This window comes from Rhipicephalus sanguineus, chromosome 4 (assembly GCF_013339695.2).
Source record: "Rhipicephalus sanguineus isolate Rsan-2018 chromosome 4, BIME_Rsan_1.4, whole genome shotgun sequence".
Classification (NCBI taxonomy): Eukaryota; Metazoa; Arthropoda; class Arachnida; order Ixodida; family Ixodidae; genus Rhipicephalus; species Rhipicephalus sanguineus.
The window spans coordinates 95,034,273-95,041,303 of NC_051179.1; positions in this window are offsets into that span (position 1 = coordinate 95,034,273).

Here is a 7,031-nt window from a genome sequence, read left to right on the forward strand (position 1 = left end):
GCACTCGGCGCTGCTCTCGTGGCTTGCTTGTGCTTGTGCTGGTGCCAGGCTGTGGCTCTTGTTGCAGCTCCGAGGCACTGCTGCAGCCCTCTGTCACGGAGCTACTTTCAGTAGCCTTGTCTTCATATGAAGAGTGACTTGAGCCCGTCTCCATGCTCAGAATAATCCGAAAGACAAAAAATCTGTTAGTGTTTCCCATAACATTGAGCTAGTTTCAGCCTAATGCGATGTTTGTGATGTCACACATTGTTGAAACGCTGCAACAATGAAGCATGCAAGAAAAATGAACTAAGCATATCAAGTAGCTTCCAAAAGATGCACTCCAAACATTAGTTGTGACAAAAAGTTTGTTCTTTTGGGGCATATTAGTGCAATGATTTCGTCCCATGCTGCGTCTTCCTTACCATTGCTTGTAGATATCAAATGCCTCTAAACAGACTTCATAATCACGATGTACAATACAATATAGGCTTTAAATTGTCACATTTCAAGGTTGCATTCTGCAATCAGCAATATTTTGCATTCCAAAAGTGAAAATGCTGAGGTCATATTTACAGACTTTCAAGCCAGAATTACAGATTTCAAAAAGGTTAGCGTTAAGCATAGCAAATTGCCCACATTAATGGTATCAGAGAGAAAAGAAGTTTGGTTGTGGCACGGGCAAATTAGTTATTATCGTGACGACGTTATCTTGCGCAACTGAGTTGCATACCTCCTCGACGTTTCTCTTCAGTGAAGGGCGACTGTCTTGCTCGAGAGAGCGGTCATTGATGGGGAGTGTCCCCGGGAATTTGTGTAGTTCCGTGAAAAATGGCCAAGCACTGGGTGCGGATCCGGTAGTTCTGTCCTGGGATTCCTTCCTGATAACACAATTTAAGATGAGGGAAACATTGATTTTTTGTATTAAGAACATTCTCTCTGGACTCGTGTACAAAGCTTTCGGTTCCTATCCTAGCAAGTGAGTGTACTGCGTTATACATTCGTGTCATGCTATGCGTCACGGTTAGCAACCTTTTTTTCCCCTTTGCAAAAGGAGCAGCCTGTACACCTAGAGGTACCACACCCAGAGGTACTCAGCCTGTACTGTTGCATCATGCGAAAAATGAAAACTGTGAACAATTTTCTTCTGTGCAAGAGCTGCGACAATGGCGTCATACATTCTGGAATTGTGTTTATCTCCTCTCAGTTCGCTGAGGTGGTCCTCCCACAGTCTTATCAGCAACCACGTCTGCTCGACAAGCTCATCCAGAATTTGCCTGCAAATCATGTCATCCTCGTGCATGTTAGGCTGCATCATTACCAGTTTCAGGGAATGTCCCTAGAGGCCTTGAGATCATTTGGGTTTGATTGTTGGGCCGCTATGGAGGAAATTGGCATAATGACTGTGCAATTGGGGTCTATGTGAGCAGTAATGAAGTTGGTGTATCAACTAAATTCAGTCTAATTTGACAACAAAAAAGTGGAAAAGGGACTGCAAAAGTTTGGTAAAAGCCCAACGGGAAACAGGTCTAAGAGATCTTCACGATAAACGGCAGCGCACACCGGGTGAAGTTGAAGTTCAGCGCTTGTGTCGTCCTTTTTTTCGTGTTTTGTGTATCTGTCCTAACCCGGTGTGCGCTGCCATTTATCGTGAATACGACCAACCAACTAGCCCACAAGTACGTTTTAAGCTAAGAGATCTTGTTCTGGCTGCCACTGGGGCTTGCTGGTTGGTTTGCCCCACTTTTGGGGCTGACTCGTGCAGGAAGTGTCTTCAAGCTTGTCTTTTGAACAGGCACACAGGAGCGGCCTTGAATACGGACTTTACAGCTGTATTTTTTGCTTTGTTTATAGGCAGCTTGCGTCGTAGTTGTATAGTTGACCGAAACGCATCACGGTACTTTAAAAGTGTTGCGAGCGTTTCACTTGCAACGTACCGTATACTGCGTACGCAGGGTTCGCACAGACCCTTGAAATCCTTGAATGTCCTTGAATTTCATAACATTAATTCAAGGGCCCTTGAAACTCCTTAGATATAAGTGAGCTCCTTGTAATCCTTGAAAATTTAGTGGACTTTGCTTCAATATAGCAAATGAACGACGTATTTCCGTAAGTCGCACTGATTTAAAAAAAATTACAGCATATCCACGGTGTGAATGATGATGAGTGGGGCGAAGCTCCGGAGGGCATCATCGGTAAACCGTGAATACGAGTAATTCGCCCCACTAAAGTAAACACGTGAGAAATGTTAAACATCAAGCTTTCTCGCATCGGCTGCTCAACAGTCACCTGTGAAGCGCCGGCGGTGGCCATTTCTCCTGATGTAGGGCTTGGCTGGAGAAGTTCCAGAGGGATGGCCTCGGGACTAAGGCCTCGCAGTCGGCAACTGTAGCGGTGGACAGGAGTATCCACTGCAGGAACGCGTTGCGGGATCGGACTGGCAGAACCGCTTCGTGAAGGGGTGGTGAGCATCAGGCGTTGAAGTCCGAAGAAACGAAGACCCGAGCGTCGTATTCCTCAGATAAATCGTGGTTGCTGCTCGAGCTTCCCACTTCGTCGTCCTCAGTTATCTAGCCGGCCTTGAACACGTCCGAAGACCCGAGCGCCGTCTTCCTCAGAGAAATCGTGGTTGCTGCTCGAGCTTCCCACTTCGTCGTCCTCAGTTATCTAGCCGGCCTTGAGCAGTGTTTTCACCATATACAAGTACCGCCATCTAGCGGACACTACACGAACTAAACGGGAGGTGGCTACTACATACATCGGGGACGCACGACCCACGGCTTAAGGAGCTTCGCCCCTAAAACGCGTTTACTGAGGAATGTTCGCGAAAACATGTAGTCTTGACAGGAGAGCAATAGCAGCAAGTTTCGGTTTCGAAACCGGCAGCGCCTGCGTCGTCTGGCAACAAATGCGAGCCAGAAATCCTATCCAACGCAAGTTATAGTAACGGTCGGTCGGTCGGTACTCGGTATACTCGGTCCGTGCGTCGGCCTCGCGCGTCATTTCTCGGAGAAAGTTCGCTTTTGTGCTGTGTGCAATGCCTGTAACTTTACTTTGACAGGATGCCAGGCGGAAAGTGCAAGTTTCAGTCTGCGTGGCTGGAGCACAGCGAATATCGTCACTGGGTGAGGCCGGAGACAAGCGACCCTTATCGAGCGAAGTGCGCAGTATGTCAGAAGTCGGTCGACATTGCAACAATGGGGGAGTCGGCGTTGAAGAGCCATCAGAAAAGTGCCAAGCACCGATCCAAAGTTCCGGCAGGCGAGGGCATAGGTCGGCAAAAAATGTGGAGCTCACTCAGACTCACTCACGAAACATATCTTACCTTCAGGGCTCACTCGGACTCAGACTCACCAAACTTTTCCTCATCCGGACTCACTCGGACTCAGACTCACTATAATTTTTCTCAACCGGACTCACTCGGACTCAGACTCACCAAAATTTTATTCACTCGAACTCACTCAGACTCAGACTCACGGCTCGATCTGAGTCTGAGTGAGTCGACTCATGAGTCTGTTAGCATTTAATTATCCTTTTTCTACCATAATATCAATGCTCTTTAACGCCAATATCTCGCATAATCGGTGCGCTACTTAGCACCTTTTGATCTCGTCCCTTCAATACGAGTTATCTGAGTTTGCAGTTCAATAAGGACCTTTTTATTGAAAGTGATGACTCACGCGAGATATTTTTATCAGTAACTTCCCGTGAAAAAGTTTGCGGGGGGAGGTCAAGGCACCTCCCCCCCTCTCCCTCCTCAACTCACGCCTCTGATCAATAAATATTGAGCTGATGTATGAACGGTAGCGAGTTTTAAGTATGCGGGAGTATACGGGAGTATAAACGTGAGCTGACATAGGGCTGATAGTAATGCTAAAGTTGAGTAGATAGGACCATAGGTCGGCAACAAAAGTTGGAGCTCACTCAGACTCACTCATGCAATATATTTTGCCCTTAGGGCTCACTCGGACTCAGACTCACCAAAATTTTCCTCAAGCGGAATCACTCGGACTCAGACTCACCAAAACTTTTCCCAACCGAACTCACTCGGACTCAGACTCACAAAAACTTTACTCACCCGGACTCACTCAGACTCAGACTCACGTCTCGATATGAGTCTGAGTGAGTCTGAGTGAGTCGACTCATGAGTGAGTTTGCCGACCTATGGGCGAGGGCTGCTCTTCTGTCACGAGTTTTTTGCAAGCGGCAAACGTCACAGAAACGACTTCTCAGCAGGAAAACACGGAAACATCCTCTCGAGCTGCGACCCTTGACGAAGACTGCAGAAGGCATGACTCCGTGATTGAAGCCGAAATTTTGTGAAAGATGAAAGTTGTGTCTTCACACTACTCATACAGCTCCAGCGGATCAGTTTCCGAGCTGTTCCGAAAGATGTTTCCGGATAGCGATATCGCGAGAAGCTTCACTTGTTCGAAAAAAAAAAAAAAAATGCGCGTAAGTCGCGTGCCATGGTCTGCGCCCATTTTTCGCTTCTCAAGTCTGGAACATGATGGAGAAATCTGAACATTTTGTTGTCCTTTTTGATGAAACGTTAAACGAATACCTGCAGAAGAAACAGCTTGATGTTCACGTGAGACTGTGGAACAATTCTGAGGTGACAACAAGGTATGTGACATCGGCATTCATGGGCCACAGCACAGCAGACGACCTCATGAAGAATTTGACGGAAGCGCTGGCGTCCTTTCCGATGAGCAAAATTGTTCAGCTTTCCATGGATGGCCCCAATGTCAACTGGAGCCTTTTCCACAAGTTCCAGCAGCACATGAAAAATTACTTTCAAGTTCAGTGTTTGGATATTGGATCGTGTGGCCTTCACACAGTGCATAATGCCTACAAAGCTGGAATGCATGCAACGGGCTGGCCAGTTGACACATATTTGTCCAGCTTATTCCCACTCTTTCATGATGCACCGGCCAGGCGAGAAGATTTCATTCGAGACAGGGAGCAGTGTGTTTCCACTTCCCTTTGTATCTCACCGTTGGATCGAGAACGTGCCCGTACTGAAAAGAGCCCTGGCCACATGGGAGCACTTGAAGCAATACACTGAAGCAGTGAATGGCGGCAGGCTGCCCGTGCCAAAATGCAGAGCATATGAAAACGTCAGTGCTTTTCTAAATGACCAGCTTGCACTTGCAAAGCTGAACTTTTCCCTAAACGTTCCCATGGTTGTGCAGTCTTTCCTGACTGTTTTTCAGAGTGATTCTCCCAAGACGTTTTTGCTGGCAAAATAACTTGTAAGTGTTCTGAGGAGCCTTCTGTCAAGGTTCGTAAAGTGCTCTGTAATGACAGAAGCCACCAGCATCACGAAGCTGCTGCGAATTGATGTTGAAGATGCTGCCGTTTACACAGAACTTGAAAAGGTGGATGTTGGACGTGCAGCTGAGAAGATTTTGAAATGCTGCAAAGCGAGCGCCAACTGTATTCTTGAGTTTAGGTACGAGTGCCGGAAGTTCTTTGTGAACATGATCCTGAAAGTCATGGAGAGAAGTCCCCTGAGGTACCCTGTCGTTCGTGGGTTGTCATGTTTCGACCCCACAGAGATGTACAGACACGTGCCTTGGGAAGCTAAAAATTGTGCTTAACTGCCTAATCGACAAGATTCTCTCTGAGGACAAACGCGACATTGTGTGCGCACACTACATTCAGTTTTGTCTAGAAAAACGGCATGAACTACAAAACTATGAAAAAGATCATGAACGTCTTGACAGTTTTTTCGTGCGGCTGCTGAAGCACGATACTTCATTCTCGCAGTTATGGGCTGTGGTGAAACTACTTCTCCTGAGCCATGGGCAGGCCTCAGTGGAAAGAGGCTTCAGCATCAACAAGCAGGTTGCGGTCGAGAATTTGGCAGAGCTGTCGTATATTTCTCAACGAGTTATCTGCGAGGCTGTGAAAAGCCATGGTGGCCTGCTGAACGTTCAGATTTCAAAAGAGTTGAAGGCGTCAGTGCGCCAAGCCCGGCATAGGTACGCTGCATACCTAGACGAACAAAAGAAACAAGCACTGTCACGGCAGGCAGCTTCAAAGAGAAAAGAGCTTGATAAGATGCACGGAAGGAAGTCAAAGCTTCAAAAAACTCTCAAGTGCCTGCTGGAATCTGTGGACCGTTTTTCGGAAGAAGCTGAAGCGAAAAACGACCTTACCTATTTAGTCAAGGCAAACAGCTTTCGTCGAACTGCTAAAGAAAAGGAGCTGGAGATAGCTTCTGTGGAAAAAGAAATCCATGCGAAAACTACGCTGCTTCCATAAGTCTTGTAAGCAAATAAAATTTTGCTAACACTCCTTGAATTTTGCCATTTTTCATCCTTGAAGTCCTTGAAAACTCCTTGAATTTTCAGTCAAATATTCTGTACGAACCCTGCTACGCCGTACTAAAAGTGTCTTATTATCTGGCGACCCGCCAAGCTAGGAAAGCTTATGGGAAGTACGGGTGTGTGAGGGGAAGGCGTGTTCCAATGCTTCGTTCCTGAAGGGCGTGCTCTTCCCGAAACTGTGTGACATTAGGCCGGAACTTGCCTTTGCCTCCTGGACCGTGTGAGCACCTCCTACATTATAAGGCCTGTGCATCGCTTTGTGACGACACAGCACCGAGATCAACCTATAAGTCGGCTCCATCTGACATGATCGCGATTTCTTATTGCAGAATACTATTTTACTTCGTTTCCTTTAAACTTTTTTCTTGCTTTTTTGACAATGCACTGAATTGTGTTGGTATTACCCAATCTTCTCGGCATGTTTAAATCAAGGCAGGCTTGAAAAATTTTCACTTTATCGAGGTGCATATGCGAAATTTTCAACAGCATGCAGAGCTATTTCGCGCAGTTGAAAAGAAGCACGAATTTCAACTCTGCGACATAGATATTCACGACTCATATTCTTATGGTGCGGGCTGATGCTTTATTCTTTTAATATCTCACAATAAGGAATGCATCTGCCTAATAAACAGCCTTACCAAGGACTGCAGAAATTGAGGTTTCACTGAATATTTGGAGCCCGAATCCACAATATAACTTGCTTACATCATAAGTGCG